Source organism: Camelus dromedarius, chromosome 14 (assembly GCF_036321535.1).
Source record: "Camelus dromedarius isolate mCamDro1 chromosome 14, mCamDro1.pat, whole genome shotgun sequence".
In the NCBI taxonomy this organism is placed as follows: domain Eukaryota; kingdom Metazoa; phylum Chordata; class Mammalia; order Artiodactyla; family Camelidae; genus Camelus; species Camelus dromedarius.
The window spans coordinates 15,196,888-15,221,201 of record NC_087449.1 but is presented as its reverse complement, the minus strand read 5'-3'; the positions used below and the strand labels follow the sequence as shown (position 1 = coordinate 15,221,201).

The 24,314-nt window shown below is 37.4% G+C and overlaps 1 long non-coding RNA gene across 1 annotated transcript in view; it reads right to left on the bottom strand.

Annotated features, from left to right (window-relative positions):
- Positions 1 to 344: 344 nt before the first annotated feature.
- Positions 345 to 24,314, bottom strand: part of LOC135322866 (uncharacterized) — a 196,175-nt gene continuing 172,205 nt past the window's right edge. Inside the window, exons 3-4 of the long non-coding RNA XR_010383787.1 lie at positions 2,152 to 2,223; positions 345 to 2,065 (exon numbers count right to left, since the gene is read on the bottom strand). This is a non-coding gene — a long non-coding RNA (uncharacterized LOC135322866). The remainder of the gene's footprint in view (positions 2,066 to 2,151; positions 2,224 to 24,314) is intronic.

Here is a 24,314-nt window from a genome sequence, read left to right as displayed (position 1 = left end):
TGCGATATGCTGTCAAAATCAATGTGCCTTTATTCAGCTCTTTCTGCATATCATTTCTCATGTCTTTGGCTAAGACAAAATATAATATTTCTAGGTTAGATGACTTTATATATATTAGCAAATGACTTATACGTTGGAGAGGCAAGTATTGAGGTTACAGGTCAGGGTCAGGCCTCTTGACCTAAAAAATACATCAAAACTTATTCCTTTTCTACTTCAAATTAAAGGATGAATGTACTTTTTTTTAACGACAAAATAGTACAATGCATTAGGCAAACTTTATCTTTAAATCTGTTATAACTTTATTATAAAATCTGTTATAACTAAAGGGAGCACTAAAAGCATTAACTCTTAGTAGTGAATAGAAATAAATAGGTTGCACAAATATAAATATTTACTTAAATGAGCAGCTCAGTCATCAGCATTTACTCCAGAGTTTTCAGAGCATGAAGTAAAATGAAGTTGGTGGTCAACTAGCATTTCAAATTGTAAAATCAAAATTAAGCTTTCTTTGAGCATAAATATAGGGACTACAAGCTTCAAACAGGATCAAGTACCTCTCCTAACAACCCCTAAAGGGGTTCTTCCAACATGAAAATGTCTAACAACAAGACTAATTCAAATGACTTGAATCTTTGCTATGGAGTGAGCAACACGCAGTTCACCAACATTTAACATAAGTATAAACAATCACAGCAAATTGTATGTCATGCACAGGCACACACTCGTGTGTCTACTGGTCAGTCCTCACTAGCAGCTGGTGGGGCTCTAAGCCTGGGGTAACCTTATGCTCTAATTTTGTAGCTGAAAAAGTTTCATTGCAATAGTGCCCGCTTTTATTCTCAAGAGTCACAGCTTAGATTACACATTTTATGGCTACATTATCTAAACCCCAAGTGGTTGATACGGTGTCTCTCAGCATGAATTCTCTTATTTTCTTGTTTTCCACATGTCTTGTCCTTGTTTGGCTCTTACTAGTCTGGCTCTTCTGGGTAATAATATAAATATACTCAGTAAAGTAAATGAAGAGCTTGTTAAGTTTCTCTGTGCATAATTGCTCAAAGTTCAACCCTTCAAAAAGTCATTATTCCCTTTCCATAAAGAGATCAGCAAGTACATGTCTTACGGTCTGACTTCTGTTACTAATTGCTATCACTTAGATACATATAACCCAAATTCTTCCAGATGTCACACTGTGCAATGCACTCGAAGCTTCCATGATCTGGGGCTGCATTTACCTGCCTGAAAACTCTTCACCATCACTCAAAATAACTTTCCTCTATTTTTGTGTTCATTCACAATTGTCCCCCCACCCCAACGCATCAGCAGCTATATAATTATATATCATTACAACTGAGCTCCAGGAATGAAGTACTAAGTTCCCCACCCAGGGCACACTGCTGCACGGATGAAGCCTTCGCTATTTACTTCTTTGTGTCTATGGCGGGCTAGTTACACCTGGGAGTCAGAAATGGTATTTGGACACTATGATTATAAAGAATTTTTTGGTAGAAGGGAGCTGGGTTTGAGTTGCTCGGGCCCAATTCTTGGATACTGACTCAGGGACATCAGCCATGTTCACGTACAACTCTGAGCAGTGTCTCTCATACAGTATCAGCCCGGCCTCTGGAAAGCTGGCTGTTTCAAGTTTCTTTGCAAAGCCCTAAAACCTAGAGCCAGACTAGACCTACCATCACTGTATGGAGAGAGGCTTTCCTGTCTCAGAAGATCTGGGTGGTGGGAATGAAAAGAGTGGGAATGATAAAGGCAACAGCAAGCAGTGAAAAGTCGTGATGACAAATGCCACCAGCAAAGATGATAGCCACACCTGGGGCATCAGAGCTGGTCATTTCTGACAGGTTCTGCCAGCAGCAACAGCAGCTACAGAGCACAACAGCCAGGAGTGGGTGGAAAGGACACTGCATCAGTAGCAGTAGCCAGAAACCATCAACTTTGACTAGTGGGGCGAAGACGGCAGGGGATGAGGAGTAAGGAGAATGGAGCTTAGAGTTAAAAACCACCATGTTGTATCCTTGTTCTCTGAAGTCACCAAGGTTGGTGTGACCTGTAGAAACACAGATATTTGGGATAATGATCAGTCATCTATTTCACTGATAGCTTTCAGGCAGACACAAGCTTTCTGACACTTACAGTAGCAAGGAAACCGTTCCCACGGTAGCCAAGAGAGTTGCACGTCTCTGTCTCATGATGGTTGAGCAACAGCTGAAAGGAAGAAGATGGTCTGTTGAAAGCCTTTCCATAACTGTGTAACCTAATACTCACACCAGCTCTGCAAGTTCTGTGATCATGAAACCCATTTTATAGATGACTAAGACGGATCTTGGGAAGAGTTAAGTGATTTGCCCAAGTACACGCAAATAAGGGCATAGCTAAAATGTGAATGCAGGTCTGACTAACCCCAAAGCCAATGCTCTTTCCATTTAAAGTCCACGGCCTCCCTGGGAATCTGAGACAAATGATGGAAACAATCACCACAGACACCCAGCCCTGCTCCCAGTCCACCTCCCGCCTCCTGCAGAGGGAAGCAGATGTTGAGTAAAATATTCATAGTTCTGGGCTCTGAAACCTTCCATTTCTGAAACTGAAATCCCAAAACTGAGAAGTTGCTGACACTGCTGCTGAGTCCTGCCAAGTCCCCTGCTCTGAGGGCAGTTTGGTGTAAAGAATGCTGATAATCACTGTAAATGGAGGAGTATGACTCTCAGCCCGGGAAATGAGGCGAGTGCATAAGTAGTTTTGGCAGCAGCATCTATACTGTGGTACTGGGAGGTACATGCTTTTCACATAGAAAATAAAAAATAAAAATAAACAGATTGTCTGGAACTCTTCCAGCACCCCCATCTGACCCCCAGAGTTTATAACTCAGCATTCTTCGTCCCAAATGTGGTTTTCCCTGTTAAACGCTTGCAGAAGCCAGGTGAGGTATTTGTTGCTCGGGTGGATGGTGACGATATCTCAAGGGCACTGGTGGGACACCAGGGAGTGATGTGTTTCTGGTTGCTGTTAGTCCAAAGGACGGGATGAGGTTCCTTCTGAGGCAAGCAGCATCAGCAGTTTCACGTGGAAGATGGTCATCCCAAAGAAAGCCAGCCTTTATCAGAAAGGACAACACAGTGGGAAGTCGCTTTAAGCCCTTCACTGACATCAAAGAATGAAGGAGAATTAGAAGACTCACAGGCACGGGAGGTCCGTTTCACTCTTTAGTTGGTAGGTAACTATTTAGATGTTTGAAGTGACAGCAGGGTGGTCTTCTCTAATGCTAACACACATGAGAACTGACTGGTCCTTAAAATGTCATTACATTGAAGCCATGAGACTATTCCTAACAAGTGGGAATCCATTTCTAATATTTGTTTTTTGTATCTTTCCATAGTTAAGTCTGTGGAAGAAGAAGACATTTCCATATTAGCACTAACATTTATTGAGGATCTACTCTCTGTGCTGGGCTTTTAGTGTATATTCTCAGTTACTCTTTACAAAATGCTTCTGAAGTATTTTATAGATGAAGTTGATTCTTACTGAGCATCTTCTCTTCCCCATTTGGGGTTGCTTATATGTGTTATTTAACTCAATCCTCCATAAAGTGCATATGACTGTCTCCATTTTATAGACAGCAATAGAAATAATCAGGAAGAAGTGATTATTTAGACATAATATTAGTTATCATATACTAAAAATCACTGTATGACCAAGCAGTGTTCTAAATACTTTTCATGTATGAAACTACTCACTGAAACAAGTACTATTATTATACTCATTTTACACATGAAGCATTTGGCTAAGAGAGATTAAGGAATTTGCCCAAAATTATACCACCATTGAGGATTAAAATCCAGGCAGTTGGATTTCAATGTCTGCCATTTTAACCTCTGCATAATATTTCTTCATGACGGAGTAAAGTAAGACTCAGAGAAGTTTAATAACTCATCTAAGTTCACACAGTTATAAAGAATAGACTGAGTCCAGGCCCAGGGTTTTGTTTGTTTGTTCATTTTTGGTTTTTACTTCAAAGTCCATGTTTTTCCACTCCATCGCCAGGCTGCCTTTCTAAGGAGTATTTCTTTGGCAATGAAATTTTACCACAAAGCCCACAACACAAACGCTTAATCATTAACACTCATTGAGTTCTTCTGTGTGTAGAACAAGGAAAAGAGACATTTCTAGGCCTGAAAACATTGCCTTTTAGGCACACTAAAAGGCTGAGAATGGTACTTCGAAGTTAAACAACAAAACTATGCAAGGTGTTATGAACCATGAAAATAAAATTGGCACTTTTGGCTTAGGCAAAGGTAATGTGGCTTGAAATAGTTCTTTATAATCTAAATTTCACTGACGGGATATGGAAATAAAATCTTGTTCCTCTTAGAGACAGCATTCCCCTAAGTCAGCTATACAGCTGAATGGCCAAATACTTGATCCACCCTGAAGTAAATTTTCAAATGATTTATTCAGGTAGATGAGCATGAATTCATAATGACGGCAAGCAAGCTGTCTGTTCTTGCACATCTTAGTACACTCATATTCACCCCTTTCTAGCCCTGAGTTAGATCCAGAAAAATACATCCATTTGTGTTTCTATAAAAACATTCTTAAATGGGACTTTTAAACCGAAGTAAGCAACATGCTGTATCACTTACATATTTTGTTTTGGCATAAATCCATAAGTCATATTTTATTAGTGAAAGTGTATTCTGAACTTTTATTAATTACATATATCTCTTGAAAACTCTGATGAGTATGTTTTCAATGTAATTTGTATTCCTTTATCATTTCCCTTTCAATCCTTTCATATACACTGATTGTGATGAGTTGAAGTCAAATGTAAGGAGTAATTTCATACAGAATACATAACTCATGACCTCACCCTATCATGAAACAGACACAACACTGAACCCTGAAATGCTAATCTAAGTTTTGGTTTAAATGTGTGCAGTTTTCCTAATTCCAAATTCAACGTAAGCTACAGTCAAATGTGAAATATAATTTTATACATTTATGTTACCAAGACCATACCTTCCTATCATAACATCTGTAATTGACATTGAGATGGCTCAGAGGGGAGAAAAAAGCATATTGTGCAAGAGACAATGAATCTCGTCTTTATTAGCACCTGAATATTCTGTATGCTTCTAACTGGCTGTGTTACTCTTAACTCATTTGCCATGTACTTATGGGCAACCATTTATACAGGATTATCTACAGTAAACTTAAATTAAAATATATGAATTATATGTGAAACTAATGCAAGTTGCATTATGTTGTAATTATTTGTGTATATACTTATAGTCTTTATTAAATGATAAGATCTTGAAGGGTAGAGATCAACAAATTAAGAAATTTTTTATACTGTATGGTGAGTTAGTACAGCGTTTTGTACACAATATATTTTCAAATACATGTTAAATAACCAGATAGCTGTTTGTTATTTGGAGTTGGATTTGACTGAATACACTGTAATGGAAAATCCAAAAATAACAGTGGCTTAAACAAGATAGAAGCATACATCTTTTTCAGGCAAAAGAAAAAAAAAAAGATTACATAGGTAGGCAGTCCAAGAATGGTATGATAGTTTCATAATGTTTTGCATCCTCTGTCTTGCTACTCTACCATTTACAGGGCATTGCCTCAACATCTGGAGTGGTTGCCTGAAGTCTAGCCATCATATTTGTATTCCAGGGAGCAGAAAGAAAGGAGAGAAAAGAATATCATGCCCCACCCCCTTTTAAGGAGACTTCTAAGGAATCCTGAATCACACTTTCATTTAGATTTTACTGAACAGAAGTAAGTCTCATGGCCACACCTAACCACAAAGAAAGCTGGTAAATGTAGATCCGTAGGTGTATGTTTTGGTGTGATTCAAAGTTTAATTGATAAATTATAAAATTATAAGAAGGAATATTAGGGAAGACATATAGCAGTCTGTTACAAGTATCCATTAAAGATGAACAAAGCTAACTATTTTTAATGGAATATGGAATATTTGAGAATATATTCCAAATCTTTAACATTAATTTTAACTTTTGGTTTCTTCCATTTATTACATTTCAGCACCAGCTTATTAGCCACATATTATATGTCAGATACTCTTCTCAGCACTGGGAGGTTTTCTCTGGGGAATTTATGATTAGAGTAGTCAGGACATTTTCTATTGACAGTGACAGAAACCCTATTCAAACTAATGGTTGTTGCTATTTTTTATCTGTCTGTCTGTCTGTCTGTCTATCTATCTATCATCTATATACCTACCTACCTATATTTCCTTTCTTCTTTGCTTTAGACATAGGTACACAGGTAGCTGTATAGGTAAGATACATGGATTTTAAAAAATAGTATGCTTTTTTTTGGAAGTACTAGGCACAGTGCCAAGTGCTTGATGCATATTAAACCATATAAATTCATAACAACCCAATGAACTAGGCAGTACAATTCTCATTTTGCAACTGAGGAAATAGGCACAGAAAAAAATTGTAAATGATGAAGCATGGATCAAATTTAGATATTCTGGCTCCAGGGTTCTCCTTCATAACCATATGCTATCCCACTTCTTGGAATGAATGCTTTCTAAATAACATACAAATACGTGTTTAGAAAGAAAGAAATAAGAAAATATATATAAAGAAAATTTTAAAAACTCATAATAACAACTCTATAAAATCAAATCTAAACAAACCTATTATAAACATCTTTCTTTTATTCTTTAACTTTTTCCACATTTTTATTAACTTGCTTTTATTTTGTCACCATTGTGAATGCTTGCCTAATCTTCAATTCTATTTGTTTTGATTAATCATAATGATTATTCTCCTTGTGCTGCTCAAATTGACCAGTGGGAGCCCTCCCCCACCATGTAACTGCTTTATATTGTTAACAGTGCCTCCAACATCATTGGACATATGACCTGCTTTTTGACAAGAGGATATTCCAGACCACCCTGAGTTTTCCACCCTTTCTGCTAACTGTGAACTTGATGGCTGGAGCTTAAGCAGCCATTCTGTACCATAAAGTATAAGCCTATCTTAAGAATGGGGGAAAAACGAACTAGATGAAGTCTTGTTCTCTGCTAGCATCTGCCAAACAAGTTCTAGTCTGCCTACTACTACACTTAATGAGCACATGCGAGAGAGATAGGAGTGCATCAACTTTGTTTATGCCTCTTAGTCCTATCTTCCACAACTCACAGCTAAATCAATTCAAATTATAACACCTGGGTCCGAGCAGTTGCAACTCATAGTACAAACGCTGCTAATACCTGGCCTTTCTGCAAGGCTGATGGTTAGGGGCAGGTACCAAAGAAGGGGTTCTGGATGATTCAATCACTGCTAAAAATTTGCCACATAAAATGATGTATCATGAAGTTTCTCATCAAGCATCAATTAGGTTATTATCCAGGATTTAGTATGTGTCAGGATAGAGCCAAGACAAGATTTAGAAACTACTCTGATTTTTGCCTCCTGCATTACTATTCTGGTATATATACACATACGTACATATACATATGTATATACACGTGTGTGTGTGTGTGTGTGTATATACACACATATATACTTATCATAGCCAGTGAAACAAGAGATGGCTACTCACTTATAGCGTATACTGCTAGTGATATTCATTCATTCATTCATTCATTAAAATGTATTTAATGACTTCCTTACACCAAGCACCTTTCTAGAGACACAGCAGTAAGTACAATAGACAAAAATTCCTGCTCTTATGAGCTTGTATTATAGTGGAGGGAGACAGAAAATAAAAAATCAAGGTAAATGAAATACACATATGTCAGAGGTGATAAGTGCGAGGAGAAAAATAGAAGAGAAGGGAAGGAGGTTATGGAAAGTCAGGACGGTGGCAGTTTTAGGTGGGGCAAGCAGAGAGGGCCTTACCGAGAAAATGGCATTTGAAAGAAGGAGGTGTGGTAGCAAGCCGTTCAACATTGGTATAAGAGCATTCTAGGCAGAGAGATTGGCCAGTGCCAAAGTCCTTCTGGCTGCTGTGTTGCAAACAGACTGGGTGAAGGCAGGAAACACAGAAACTAGTTAATCCTGGAGAGAGAGCACGGTGGCTTGGGCCAGGGTAATAACACTAGAAGTGTTGAGGAGTGGTCAAATTCTGGATAACTTCTGTAGACAGGGCTGACAGGATTTACTCTGGGGGACTGGGTGTGACTTATGAGTGAAATCAAGGATGACTCCAAGGTTTTCAGCCAGGGCAGCTGTAAGGAGAGTGACATCACTTACTGAGATGGTTAAAGGCTACATGAAAAAAAAAAAAAAAAAAAAAGCCATTGGGAAGAAAATCCCAGAGACTGGGAAACCCAGAAAATGTTGAACTTCCCTGTTGATATTCTAATTTCTCTTTAAAGCCAAGAGTCAAGTTGAGCGCTTAGGTCCATTCACTGTGCCCATACTTCAGGGGGCTGTGACATGGCCCTCCCTGGCCGTAAAGGCTGGGCCCCTTGCAGAGTGGGACAGAGCCAGGGGTGGGAAGAGATGGGGACAGGACATAGGCTAGTGGCTTTCTTCACTTGGCCACACTCTGGCATGGAACTCTGAAGGGTTAGAATTCTAAATTTAATGTCAGCTTTATAGGTCATTATAAAAGTATATTTATCAAGAAGACAGTGCATGTTTCATTCAACAGTTTGAGAGATTGACTTAAATATCTGAATATATGGCATCTGGGCCGCTGTGTATACTCTCACTCCAGGCTCTGAAAATGACTGATTTTGGACAACGCCATTGAACATGCTGACATTAGTATCAGATATATTATTATTCTAGAAGGGACCCTGAGAAGTAGGGTTGGGCCTGCACTGCAGTATATAATATCATAGCTTTCTTCGTCTCTGGTAACAGACCTGGTTTTATTTTCCCAGATGAGACTCTAAAAGGAGTCTTCTCCGTGTGTACTCCCACAGCCCTCAGCTCAGGGTTGAGAACCTGTGCTAAGTGTTGGAAAACTACTGATCCTCTCCACTCTCAATTTCCACACCTGTGAAAAGAGGCTAACCCTTCAAAGGCTGCTGTGGGGAAAAAGTAAGTAAAATGTGAAGTAAAATACTAAGCATACTGCCTCACACATAATAAGCACGTATGATTGTTGTTCTGTTCTCAGTAAACAGCATCTTACATTTTTATGCATTCTTATATTCTAGAAAAAATATAAATAACTGTAGAAGCAAAGAAGAATTTATTTAAGTGTCCTCTTAATACCCACTGAATTCTCTCTCCTTTGAAAACCTTGGAAAACATTTAGATGCAGATCAGTAACTCTTGTAGCCTGTTTCAGGAGCTAGCGTGGTGCTTACTTTTTGAGTCAAATACAGAATTCCCATTAGTGTTGATGGTAATTACCCCTGCAAAACAAAGCTTGATGAGTGGAGCCCCTGCTGAGGAATTACTTTAATGACTTTGAACTTTAAGAAAGTCACTTAAAAAGATCCACATGACGGTGACCTCAGGGCCTGAAGTCCTGGCTGCATCCCTAACTGCTAATTTCTATTCGATGTTCTGGGCAGGTCCCTTCTGGGGCCATGTTGTTCTTTACAAATGAACAGTGGAAAGCACATTCCAGAGAAAGTGCCTCGGATTAGGAACTCAACATTGGACGGTTCATACCAGTACAGACTCCTTGTCTGCTGTAAAATGTCCAGCTTTCCATTCGAAAGTCCATCTATATCATAGTGTCATAGCAGTGGTAGTGGTAGCAGTAGTGGTAGAAACTGTAATAACAGTATCCACCTTATATTACTATCATCATAAATTTCTGATCACCAATCTAAACTGGGGTTTCAACTCTAATTAGCACTTTTAGTATGCTCTTACTAAGCTCCTGTTGTGACCTCATTCTCCTACTTGCCATAAAACTATTTCTATCTTCTCTATTTTTCATAGTCTTCATTGAACTACACTGGATAGCAAGGCATACAAATGTAAAAACAAATTTCCAATCTATTAAGTTAAATTATACTAAGTAAAACTTTTTGTTAAAATTAAAAATAGAATTACCATATGATCCACCAATCCCACTTCTGGGTATATGTCCAAAAGAATTGAAAGCAGAGTCTCAAAAGAATATTTGAACACCTATGTTCATAACTGCACTATTCACAATAGTCAAGACATGGAAGCAACCCAAATGTCAATGAATGGATGAATGGATAAATAAAATGTGGCACATACATACAGTGGAATATTATTCAGCTTTAAAAGGAGGGAATCCTGTCATATACTACAACATAGATAAATACAGAAGGCATTGTGCTAAGTGAAATAAGCCAATCACAAAAAAAAAAAAAAATGATGTACTATTCCATTTATATGAAGTATCTAAAGTAGTCCAATTCAAAGAAATGGAAAATTGAATGGTGGTTACAAGAGGCAGGCAGAAGGGGAAAAAGGAATTATTGAATGAGTACAGAATTTCGGGTTTGCAAAATGAAAGAGTTCTAGAGATCTGCTTCACAACAACGGAAATATACTTAGCTACTAAACTGCATACTTAAAAATGGTTAAGATGATAAATGTTGTATATTTCTTATCATATCAGTCAAAATGACCATCATTAAAAAGTCTATAAATAATAAACACTGGAGAGAGTGAGGAGAAAAAGGAACCTTCCTGCACTGTTGGTGGGCATGTAAATTGGTGCAGCCACTATGGAGAACAGTATGGAGGTTCCTTAAAAAACTAAAAATAGAGTCACAATATGATCCAGCAATCCCAATCCTGGGCATATATCTGGAGAAAACTCTAAATCGAAAAGACACATGCACCCCAATGTTCACATCAGCACTATTTACAACAGGTAAGACATGGAAGCAACCTAAATATCCATCAACAGATGAATGGATAAAGAAGATGCAATATATATATGTGTACACACACACACACAAAAACACACACTGGAATATTACTCAGCCATAAAAAAGAATGAAATAATGCCATTTGTAGCAACTTGTATGGACCCAGAGATTATCATACATAGTGAAGTAAGTCAGACAGAGAAAGACAAATATATATCACTTATATGTGGAATTTTTTAAAAAGTGACACAAACTTATTTACAAACCAGAAATAGACTCACAAACATAGAAAACGAACTATCGTTACTAAAGGGGAAAGGGAGGGAAGGGATAAATTAGGAGTTTGAGATTAGCAGATATGAATTACTGTATATAAAATAGATAAACAACAAGGACCTGCTGTATAGCCCAGGGAACTATATTCAATATCTTGTAATAATCTATAATGGAAAAAAATCTGAAAAAAGAATACATATAGAGAGAGAAATAACTGAAACCCTTTGCTGTATACCTGAAACAAACACAACACTGTAAATCAACTATACTTCAAAAAAAAAAAACCCTGAAAAACAAACAAATATGTTCATGTGCTTCCTATCTACCATACCCTGTTCAGATTCAATATTTTGGCAGTATATATTTGGTAATCAATATTAGGGAGTTGGTAATGTGGCAGTATAATAAAATTTAGAAACACAGCAACATAATTCTGGGTGTTTAGCCCCTTAAAATACTATGAGAAGAAAGTAATGCTCTCTATTGCTGTGTCAATTTCTTCCTCTTTCTTTATGCACACCCTCACTTTAAATACCTTTCTTGACTCTGTGAGTCAAAGCATCTATAAGAAGCATCAACTATGCAGCAAGAGGGATTTTAAATAGCCTGACAGGCATTTCTTGGCCTGAAATCACCAGTACAGATTCCAGGAGGAAAGATCAACTTGGTGTTTGCCTATGTTCAAGAGCAGATGGTGTTCCTGAGAAATTGTTTTAAATGCAAAATACTGAATAGCAAAGCATTTTCTCACTTATATTTAAAAATTGGAAAAATGTTTTTATGGAAAACATTTTCATCCTGAGACATAAATTGTGTTCTAATTACATCTACACATGCAATTTTTCAAGAATGCATCTACTCTATTGGCAGAGTTCTTGGCAAAAGGCAAAAACTTAGAAATTCTATCAGCAAATTTGCTGAAAAAGTCATGACTGGCAAACCCCTTGGCAGACCTAAAGAGTCACCAACGGAGCCAAAGACGCTCAAAATTCCTTAACTTGGACCTCAAGTAATCTCATCACTTTTTTTTAAACTATTGTTTTCTTTTTTCCAAACTATTGTTTTCTTTTTTCCTTTCTTTTTCTCTCCATCCCCTAAAGATGTCATAAATTGGGGTTGGCAAATATTTTCTTAATGGGCCAGATAGTAAATATTTTAGGCTTTGCAAGACACACTCTCTGTTATAACTATTCAATTCTCCCCTTAGAGTAGTAAGCCAACCATAAACAAGTAAACAAATGGCCATGGCTGTGTTAAAACAAAACAAAACAAAACAAAACAAAACAAAACAAAACAAAACAAAACAAAACAAAACTTTACTTACAAAAGGCAGATGGCAAGCTGGTTTTGATCTGTAAAGCTGTAGTTTGCTGACCCCTGTTTTAGGTCATAGTCAGGAATTAGGATTTTATTCTAATGGCAGGCAGTACAAACCATTGTATAGTTTTCAAATAGGGAACCAATATAATCTTATTTCAGCTTTAAAAATATCATTTTGGCTACTGTACAAAGAATGAATGAAACGGAATAGCAAAAATGGAAGCAGAAAGCTAGTGTAATAGTCCAGGCAATATGTGAAGGTGGCTTCAGTATGTGAAGTGGTGGCAGTGAAGGTGAAATGTAGTTGAATTTAAGGCACAGGCCAGGATTGGAGATAACATTTTTTTGAGTCAGTAGCTTATCGATGGTACTTAAAACCATAGAACTAAATGAGCTCCTCCAGAGAAAAGGTGTAGGTTAAAATTGCAGATGGCGAAAATAGTCAAAGACTGAACTCTGGGGCACCCCCACATCTAAATGTGAGGAAAGAAGAAATGAATGCCTTATACAAAAAGGAGGGGTTCCATAAATGGGTGCACAGACCGTTGTGAAAGAAGGAAAGGCAGAGTGCACGATACATTAACAGGTGGATTTGTAGACTTGGTGGTAAGAGAAATATAGAGGTTCTGTTCTGACTACTTCTACATTCTCAGTGAACTCTTAAGTAAAATCATTAGGTCGGAGAGGTGGGAGTAGGTTTGAGAACAAAAGAGGACAAGATATAAAATGATCACTGTGAAAAGCAGGGAAGTGCGTTTACCAAGGCACTCTTTTATTGTTGGCACTAGTGAATACCCATTTCAAATTTCTGGACATAAATTCAAAAGGAAATCCACGGGCATGGTTGTACAATTTTCCCTAGCATCATTCAGCTGCTCCAATACAGGAAATGATGAGGTAGACAGTTAGATTTAATCAGAATTGGGGTTTTTTTTTAGGTAAGTATGATAAACAGAGAGAGAAGCAAGGGGGTTGTTTCTATTCTCCACATTTTCCCTCTCTTAAAGACTTTCCCTCTCAGAAATAATACGTTATGAAAAAGTGATTATGGATGATCACTTGACAAGAGTAATGTCCTTAAAGCTGACCAGTAAGACTCATCGGTAAGTATCTATTATTTCACACTAGCTAACTTATAGGTACTGCTTAAAAATCATAAATCATTGTTAAATAAATATGCTCACGTTGCTACTCTCCTTGGGGTACCCATATAGACTTGTCCATGTGAGAAATAACAGGATTGTAAATGAACATCTATTGCTGCTCAACAGGATAATTGCCTGTTTCTTTGAGGTAGTTTCCAGGGTTGCCCAAAATGAATTTTTGTGATACACACACACACACAGGCAACAGGTGATACACACACACAAACACACACACACAAATCTACACACATATATTTAAACAGCTTTAATGTATAGTTGCATACAATACACCGTACACATTTAAAGGTACAATTTGATAAATTCTGACATATGTATATGTAAAACCATCATCACAATTAAATTACTGAACATACTCATCACCTCAAAAGCTTCCTCGTGCATCACTGTAATCTCTCTGTTCATCACTTTCCAAGAAAGCACTGATCTGCTTTCTGTCATTATAGATTTTTCTCTTAAGTTTTATTTAAATGGAATCATACAATATGTACTTTTTGATCTAACTTCTTTCCCTCAGCATATTTTGGGATTGATTCACGCTGTTGCAGCTATCAACAGTTCATTCCTTTTTACTGCCAAGTAGTAAGTACTCTAATATATGGTTGTACCACTATTTGTTTATCCATTCATTTCCTGACGGACATTTGGGCTGATTTTAGTTTTTGGTGATTACAAACAAAGCTTTACAAATATTTACTTAAAAGCCTCTCTATGGATATATGTTTTCATTTCTCTTGGGGAGATACCTAGGAATATAATGACTGCATAGTATGGTAAATGTATTTCGAACTTGTAAAGAAACTGTCAAACTGTCTGCCATAGCAGTTTCACATTCCCACCAGCAGTGTATGAGAATTCCAGTTGTTCCATCCCCTCACCACTACTTGATATGGGCAGTCTTTTTTTAATCTTAGAAATTTAAACCGGTGTGTAATGATATCCCATTGCAGTTTTAATTTGCATTTCCCCAGTGACTAATAATGTTAAGGATTTTCAGGGTTTGCCACCTGAATATCTTTTTGGTGAAGTGTCTGTTCAAGTCTTTTGTCCATTTGTTAATTTTGTTGTTTGCTTTCTTACTGTTGAGTTGTAAGAGTTCTTTATATATTCTGAATATAAGTCCTTTATTAGATAAATGATTTATTAGACAAATATTGTCTCCTAGTCTTTGACTTATTTTTTCTGTTCTTTTTGACAATCAAAAATTAAGACCAAACTACCAGTTTGTTCTTTTAATAGATTGTGTTATTGGTGTTATATCTAAGAAATCCGACTAAATTAAGATCATGAAGTATTTTTCCTATATTTTCTCCTAGAAATTTTAAAGTTTTACACTGAAGCCTATGGTCCATTTTGGGTTAATTCTGTATATAATGTGAGATACATAACCAAGTTCTTTTACACACATACACACACCTCCAATTGTTTCACTACTATTTGTTGAAAAGTCTATTCTTTCTCTACTCTATTGGTTTGCACCTTTGTGAAAAATCACTTGTCCAATAAATGTGGGTTTATTTTTGAAATTCCTATTCTGTTCTATTGCTCTATTTGTCTAAATTTATCCAATACAATGCTGTTTTATTAAAGTACTGTAATAATTCTTAAATTAGATAATGTTAAACTCCAACCCTTTTTTTATCAAAATTATTCTGTCTATTCTATGTCCTTTGTATTTCCAAATGAAGTTTTGAATCAGTTTGCCAACTCTACAAAAACACACACAAAAAATCTGCTGGGGTTTTGATTGGGATTTTTCTGTTATTGATTTCTAATTTAATTCCACTCAGGTAAGAAAACATGCTTTGTATGAAGTGAATTGTTTACATTTATTGAGATTTGCTTTGGGACCCAAATATGGTGTATACTGGTACATATTCTGCATGCACTTGAAAACAATGTGTATTCTGCAGTTTGACAGAGTCTTTGAAAAATGTCAATCGAGTTAAATTTAGTTGATAGTGATGTTCAAATCTGTAATATTCTTGTAGGTTTTCTACCTGTGTTCTATCCCTGATTGAGTCTAACTGAGGATTTCCCTGCTTGTTTATTCTTGCAGTTCTATCAGTTTGCTCCATGTATGTCACAGCTCTCTTATTAAGAGTATAAACCTAGTTGACTATGTCTTCGAGATTACCTGGCCTCTTTATCATTACGACCTGGGTTTCCTTATCCCTGGTAATAGCTATTGCTCTGAAATCTGCCTTGACATTATTACAGCCATTCCAGCTTTCTTTTGACTAGTGTTAGCATGATATATCTTTGCCCCCTTTTCGTTTAACCTATTTGTGTCTTTACATTTAATGTGCATTTTTTAGGCAACATGTTGCTTCGCAGAATGAGTTGGGAAATGTTCCTGCCTATTCTATTTGTTAGAAGAGTTTATGAAAAATTGGTACTAATTATTTTTAAACGTTACCAGTGAAGTCATTTGGGCCTAGGCTTTTCTTTGCGGGTAGTTTTTACATTATAAATGCAATCTCCCGTTATAGGTCTACTTAGATTTCCTTTTTTTCTTAGGTTTATCCTGTAGATAGAATTTCCAGGAATTTGTCCACTTCATGTAGGTTATCCAATTTGTTAAGGTGGAGTTGTGCATGGCATTCCTTTGTAACTCATTTTATTTCTATAAGGTTTGTAGTAATGGTCCCTCAATCATTTCGGATTTTAGCAATGCAGTCTTCTCTCTTTTTTTCCCAGTCTAGCTAAATGTCTGTCAACTTTGCCCATCTTTTCAAAGAACTGAATTTTGGTTTCATGATTTTTTTTCTATTGTTTTTCTTTTCTCTATTTCATTGATTTATGCCCTAATCATTATGATTTTCAACCCTTGCTTCCTTTGGGTTTAATTTGCTCTTCTTTTTCCAGTATCTTAAGATAGAAAGTTAGATTATTGATTTGAGATCTTATTTTTGTAACATAAGCATTTATGGGTATACATCCTCTTCTAAGTACTACCTTAGCTGCATCACATAAGTTTTGGTATGTTGTGTATTTATTTTCATTCACGTCAAAGAATTTTCTAATTTCCCCTATGATTTCTTCTTTTAACCATTAATTATTTAGGAAAGTTTAATTTCCACATATTAACAAATTCACAGATTCTTTTCTGTTATTGATTTCTACTTTTATTTCACTGTACTCAGATAACACTCTGTGATTTTCATCCTTTTAAATTTATGGAAGTTTGTTTTAAGGCCTAGCAGATATCTATCCTGGAGAGTATTCCACATGCCTGCAAGTAGACTGCATATTCTGCCATTGGAAGTGAAGTGTTTTATAGATGTCGTTTTGGTCTAGTTGGCTTATATTGTCGTTCAAGTCTTCTGTTTCTTGATGATTTTCTGCCTACTTGTTCTATCTGCTGTTGAAAGTAAAATATTGAAGTCTCCAACTATTATTGTTGAATTATTTATATTTTCCTCTGATCCTGTTTGTTTTTGATTCATGTATTACCCGGCAAGCAACAGATTCTTTGCTCCATCTCCTAACTCAGGGAGCCCTTTGGATCTGCCCTTTCTCCACCACATTCTGAAAATTCTCTCAGGACAGTAATATGGGGTAATCATAGGGCCCTCATTTGCTTCTTGAATCTGAGGGATCACAGTCAACTGCCTGATACCCAGAATACTGACAGCTGTCGTTTCATATATTTTGCCTCATTTCCTTTGGTTATTTCTGATGAAAGGGTAAATCTGGCTCCTGTCAGTCTCTCTTGGCCAGAAAGAAGAACATTAAGCTATATTTTAAGTCAAATTTTTGCAAAATAATATCTTAAAACAGGGGTTAACAAAATTTCTCTTGAAGGGCTGGATAGTATACTATTAATATATAATTACTATAACATTATTATTTTAGACATTGTTGGTCATCCAGTTTCTGTCACAAATGCTTAACTCTGCCAGTGCAGTTCAAAGGCAGCCATAAAGGAGTGAATGTGGCTGAGTCCCAGTAAAACTTTATTTACAAAAATAGGTGGCTGGTATTCTGGCTATAATTTGCCAACCTCTAACTTAAAATATTACTCTCTCTTCTTTTCCTTTCCAGACTTCCTTTTATATGAACTTTCCTGTTGTCAGTCAAGTTATATAGATGAGATGCAAAGAAAAAAGAATCTGACAATATTTTTAAACTGCCAAAATGGATTCTTGAGAATTGAAATGGGAATTTTAAGAGAAGAATGCAAAGAGTTTATGCCACAATACCAGAAATAGAATAGAAAAAGAGCCAGACAACCCCACACATACTCTTTTCATCCTCCTGACCCTACTCTCACCCTTAATCCTCAGGGGAACAGATGGTAATCAATGGAGTTGAGGAGATTAGGAAAACAGAGATGTGATATTCCCTTGGTCAGGAGGCCAGACATGATAAAACATAACAAGGACAAAACACACAGAGAAGGCAGGAGTGAGCTTTAGGAAGCTCTTATTACGGTCTAAGACTAGTGCCAAGGAGACTCAAAATCTGTGCCAGTATCTACAGACCATAAATCACTATTTGTGATTTATATTACCTATTCTTTTCTGTAGGGTAAGGGACTTATGTGAAAGCCCCTGGTGTGTTACTGGTATACTGTCATTCAACAGGATATTGGCCCATCCACAGCCTTTGCTGAGTCTTATCCAGTGTGCTTCATGTGGCTATTTCCTTTCTTTAATGGGCATCTCTCAGAACAGACAGTGGGATCTTTGTCACATGGAAAGGGGTAATGGCATAAAAAGAAAAGATGTCCCAATAGATATTCTGAGCAAAAACTGAAACTGTTGAAACACATTTTTATTATATAAAACTGTCCCAAATATATCTTCCAAATTTAGTGAAAATCTATCCATCTTTTTTTTTTTTACTGAAGTATAGTCAGTTTACAATGTGTCAGTTTCTGGTGTACAGCGTAATGTTTCAGTCATACATGCATATACTTGTTTTCACATCATCTATTTTTTTTTTTAGTTAAGTAGCACATGACAGACCAAAATTTAACTGTCTTAACCAGTAGTCTGACCCATAGTTGCTGATTTAAGGACTCAGTTTTCTTAACCTTTCAATGTATTTTAATTTCTGGTTGTGTTTAAGTCTTTGCTATTTGCCACTCTGATTCTACTAGTTAGCATTTTCACCTACACAATTAGTTATCATTTAGGCATTCTGCAAAAACTTCTATTCTATGTCAACCACCTATGATGGCACCTATGGAGCACCATCATTAGCAGAAAAATGAGATTATCAGAGCTGCAAGGGCATGCAAAATCATCCATTCCAAATCCACATCTTATAGAGGCCCTGATAAATGAAGTAGCATATCTGTTAGAGATAGAAAGACCCCTAAATTAGGAGGCCCACCAAAGTGTGAGTCCTTGCCGCTGGCTATGAAAGAATTCACAGCAGAGGCAGAGGGACAAAGTGAAAAGCTGCTTCATTGCTCAGAAGAGGAAAAGGAAAGAAAATGCCTGAGCTGGGGAAAAAGCACTCGAGTGGGAAGACAACAGCCAAGATGACCAGTCGAAACAGCTACAGCCCAGGTCAGGCCATGTGAACTTTTACAGGAGGCTTCTGCCATCATGCCCTCCTTCCGGGTGTGATGGAGCCAATCAGCCCTTGTATGGGCTTCCCCAGTTGTTGTTATGGCAACTGTCAACTGTCATGGCACTGGTGGGTGCGTCACTTAGCATGATAATACATTACAATGAGTGTAGAATGAGGCTCAAGGTCCACTAGAAGTCAAATCCTCCACCATCTTGGGCTTAATTGGTACTAACCAGTTGTTCCCTCTCTTTGCACCTGCCTCCTGAGATTTAGGTAAGAGTAATTGGTTTCTATTTGAGAGAAGGGCAGGGGTATGATCTTGGGGGCAACAGCCTCAGTAACATGGGGCTATAAACAAGAGGCAGGGGTTGGGGGAGTCCTGCAGGGTCCTACTTCATATCATATACAACATCACACATGTGGCACTAAGGCAAAAATTAGAGGTTTTCTGACCCTAGTCCATGTTCTTTCCAGTATTCTATGCCACTGGTGACATTATTTAGTTCAAAAGGTTCCAGCAGAGATTGAAACATGTCTTAAAAATTATTTGAGATTTCCTAGGTGGAGGATCCTCCCTTTTAGGACAAAATACTTTTTAAAGTAAATATGAAAATCATCAGTGATCAATTGTGACATTCTACTAGCCTATTCAGATGCCACCAAAGACAATACAACTGGTGAGAACATTCATCAGGAGTGTTCAGGGTCAGTTCCAGAGCACTGTGAACCGGCTCCTGCAACAACAGCCAGTGGCTTTCGTTTCTGGCTGCTATTCTCTCCGACCAACATTATTTTCCCTCAAGGTCAGTTCCCGTGGAGTTGACTCAAAACAAACAAACAAACAAGCAAACAAATAAACAAACAAAAAACTAAACCACAGTTGAGCTGGCCTTTTGTAAAGAGAGATTTATTATAAAGAATCAAGGATATTCCCAAAACCCCAGGGCAAGAAATTCAGCTGACACTTTGTCAAGAACTGTCGGGAACCCCATGGTTTCTCAGCTCCTCCACTTTCTCCACTTTGCACATCTGCCTCCATTCTTTTCTGTTTGTTTTTTTTTTAAATCAGGCAGGTTCTGTCAGCACTTGCTCATCAATATATACAGTCTAAAAATTTCTGCTGAGAAACAGCAGCCTCAGTCCCCAAGTCCACTTCCTTACAGGTAAAGTACCTATTTTAAAAAATTTGTGTGAGCATAAAATAAGTTATTAAAATTTCTCATGTAACTGAGTATAGAAATAATGTTCACTGTAAAAATTTCGTATGTAGATGTGAAAGTATAGAATTTAAAAACTGCTTCCACACTCTTCTATTTACTTCTCTTATATTTACTGCCACCTAGAGGAGGCAGCCAGATGTCACTGATCCCATTTTACAGCTGGAAAAACAAACTCAGACACTTTAAGTGACTTACCCAAGCAGCAGAGACCGATCTTGAATCCAGGTTTCTTGGCTTCTAGTCCATTTGCCCTGTCAATACCCACATCCATAGCCACTGGCTTATGAGAGGAAGAAATAGTGGTGATGTTGTGGTGATGACAGGGGCCAAAGAATAGGTGAACTGAGCAGCCACCTGACTATTTTACAACTTGGTTCAGGATTCTGTCATTCTATAAACTGATTATTATTCTTGGACCCAACTATACCTTTCTTTTTTTTTTTTTCCTGCTCTTCCATGTGAACACACCAAATTATTTTAATCTGTTTTCAAATTTTACTTAACTTTTAACTTCCTGTAGTCTGATTCCTTTTCTGATAGTGAACCAGGAGTGACCTGAAAACTGGCAGAAAGTAATGAGGATGATGATAACAACGACAATAACAATTACCAAGGCCAGTCATCTATAGGATTAGAGTTTCTTTTGAAATTGAGAAACAGCATGAAAAAATGTGTGGACAAATGTTTAAATATCTGCCACTAGATGAAAGAATTCCTTATTCAGTGATTGATATGAAGTCTGAAGAACTAACTCCATGTGTTAAAACAGAACAGAAAACGTAAGTACAAAGGTATTATGCAAACAAAGAACAGAATTTCCATGTGTGTAAGTTTAACTGGGTCTGGCTGAAGTGAGCTCTGGGGCACCTTCCCTAACACAGACAAGGGAATCTGGGATTCATACATAAAACATTCTGCACGGTTAGATCATTGTTTACATAAATGCAAGGTGGTAGTTTCCAGTAGGGTAAGTGAGAATCTGCTAGTGAAGAAGATGTGAACAAATTTCAAATTTTTCTAAATTTCTAAAATATATATGATCAAATACGATGTTAATACATGATGATAGCATCAGGCTACAACAAGTAAAGCAGATAATATCTCTATGTCAGAATTTGTCCACTTAGAAATATGCCATCTGAGAGCATGAAGTGATAAGATCTCAAAGAAACAAATATACCTTCTAAATTAAAAAAAGAAAGAGAAAAACTATTCATATGGCTCAAAGGCCCCGCCTAAAAGAAAACCGTCTGTAGCATTTTAATTTAAATGGAAACTACAACTGCTCCTGCCCATTAAAACGTTCATTTATGAATTGACCACTGTAAAACAGATGTGTGCTTTGTGCTCTTTATTAGATGACTACTGCATTGAATAATGTCAATCACTGTATTAATGAGAAAGAGAAAAAAAAAAGTAACATCTCTCTGGCAAATGAACATTCTTTCAGCAACTGCTAGCCTTCCTTTCATTTAAAACTTCCTCTTTAATTCTGCTTAAACTTAATACGCAGAACTCTCCTCGCAGCTGACCACCATTTCACCATGTCTCTGTCCCCCCATGTTCGCCTCTCCCTTGGCTGATACACTGGACGGTGAGAGGGATGGGAAACAATGGAAGAAACAACCAAACCAAGCTCCGAGGGTAAAGGAAAGATGTTAGCCAGCAGAAACCCAGTCCTTGAACCCTGAAACCTCAAGGTTTAGAATTTGAAAAAAACAAACAAATAAACAAACAAACAAAAACAGCTGTGGGAGAAAGCAGTGAATTGAACAAGTGATTGGCGATGAAAATAAGCATGGCCCTTTCCCTCACTCACCAGAAGGATCTCTACTGGGTGCGACCAAGTCACTGAATCTCTCTGAAGGTCAGTTTCTTTATATGCAAAAAGGGAATACTTAGCCCTGCCCAGTTCAGAGGGCTGTTGAAGGAATCAAGTGTAAAAGTTATTTAGGAATTTATTCTACTCTATAAAACACTTTATAAATATAAAGGGACTTAAAAAATTTTTAGTCCTGTTTATGGCCTCTTTTCTAATCCTCACTCTCCTGTTCCAACTTCTCATTAACTCCCTTTCTTTCTCTTTAGTCTGCATTTAACTTTAAAGTGTGAAAGGCTTTTATTACAATTCACACGTAGCTGAAAACCACCTTGACCTGAGGCGGTATTCAGAGTAGTGCAAGTGACAAGTTCTGCACATGCTCACAAGCCCGGTGTCAGATCTTGCAGCAGGGGCAGGCTATGCCCATCTTTCCCTGTGTCTGGCCCATGTAGCCGGTTAAGGGTTGGAGTCTTAAAGCCCCTTCTCTTCTGGGGTTTGGTTCAAACCAACTAACCACCCCCACCCTGGCACTAATAAAGTACAGTTAAATCTGGGAAAAAGTGGAAATAATTATGCTTTTGCGGGGTCACTTTAAAAATACAAGCATCTTTTCTATTATTTTCCTTTTCTTTTAAATAATCCAGAAGTAGTGAGGCTTCCCAGGGATTAATTTGCTCATCTGACCAAATCTGGCTCATCATCCTGACAATGTCTGGTTAAAAGATGTGACCACCACAAACATAGCTTCTCATCCTCAACACCATGTTTTACTCATTACCTGGCATAGGTACAAGCCAAAATTCCCGTAAACCTCCTGATTTCCCGTTCATAATTTGGGGAAGTAAACCATGGCCGAGAAACCACATGAAACTCCATTAAATGAATCTAAATAAATGATATCTCTGCAAATGAATCACCGCTTACCCAAATTCCATGCACTGCAGAGAGACAGGAATGGGCAATGCATAGCAGACTCCCAGGAACCACAACACACAGACTCAGTCTCAGGGGCAGCTCCATCTCCACTGCATGTAAAGAGAAAGCAGAACCTGGGACTCCCACGGCTAGAAACGCGCAGGTTAAACAGCAGCCCTCCAGGTGTCTGTGCGATAACTTCCTCACCATACAGACTAAGTCAGGAAAACTGAGTCAGAACATTAGGATGAATGTCGATTTTAGACAGAAGCAAACAAGAAAAGATTTTAAGGAGTGTGGGCTACTTTGGAAGAATACACATAAAGTAACTTAAATTGTACAACTTTTTCATGATCACAATAACACCATTTTCTTGGCAAGGTTTACCAGATTGCCCTTTATTTTTTAAACAAATATTTGTGGAGTTCTTACTGTGTTTTAGGGACAGTGCTAGGTGCTGGGGACATAACAATCAGCAAAAATATATTTCCTACCCTCACACCAAATCCAATCCACTGACTGTTTTTCATAAATAAAGTTTTATTAGAACACAATCATTTGATTATGTGTTGTCCATGACAGGTTTGCTGCGACTGTGTTACAGTAACAGAGTCAAGTAGTTATAACAGAGAATATTCGGCCCACAAAGCCTAAACTATTCATTACCTGTCCCTTTACAGAAAAAAAAAAAAAAAAAGCCACCCCCTGATCTAGACGGATAAATGGACAAGTATACAGGAAATGAGGTTAACATTTAAACTGAGACCTCAAAATGAACAAGCAGCTAACCAGACGATGGGTAGAGAAAGTATTCCAAGGGAAGGTCACATGCAAAGACCTGGGGGCAAGAGAGAGTTTGTCCCACTCGGAGAACCGAAAGCACAGTATGTCAACTTGGCCAGAACAAGGAGAGTGAGAGGAGCAGGGACGAGAGACGACGGTAAAGAGAAAATCAGGACCCAGATCTCTTGTTTCTCTATATCATCCTAAGAAGTTCGAAATTATTCTGAGGGTTTAAACCGTGGAAAAAAATAATTGAGCTGTGGGAATTTGGCGTTTACGTAAGATTTATGATTAGGCTTATTCTGACACAGTCACCAGGAAAACAAAATCAATGGGCTTTGAAATTGAGATTCATCGGGAAATGCTAACATTCAAAGTCATCTACCTCTTCAACCCCCACCAGCCCGTGGATTTGGGAATTAAGTTGCTGTAACAGCATGATACCAAAGTTTCCTATCACTACTGAA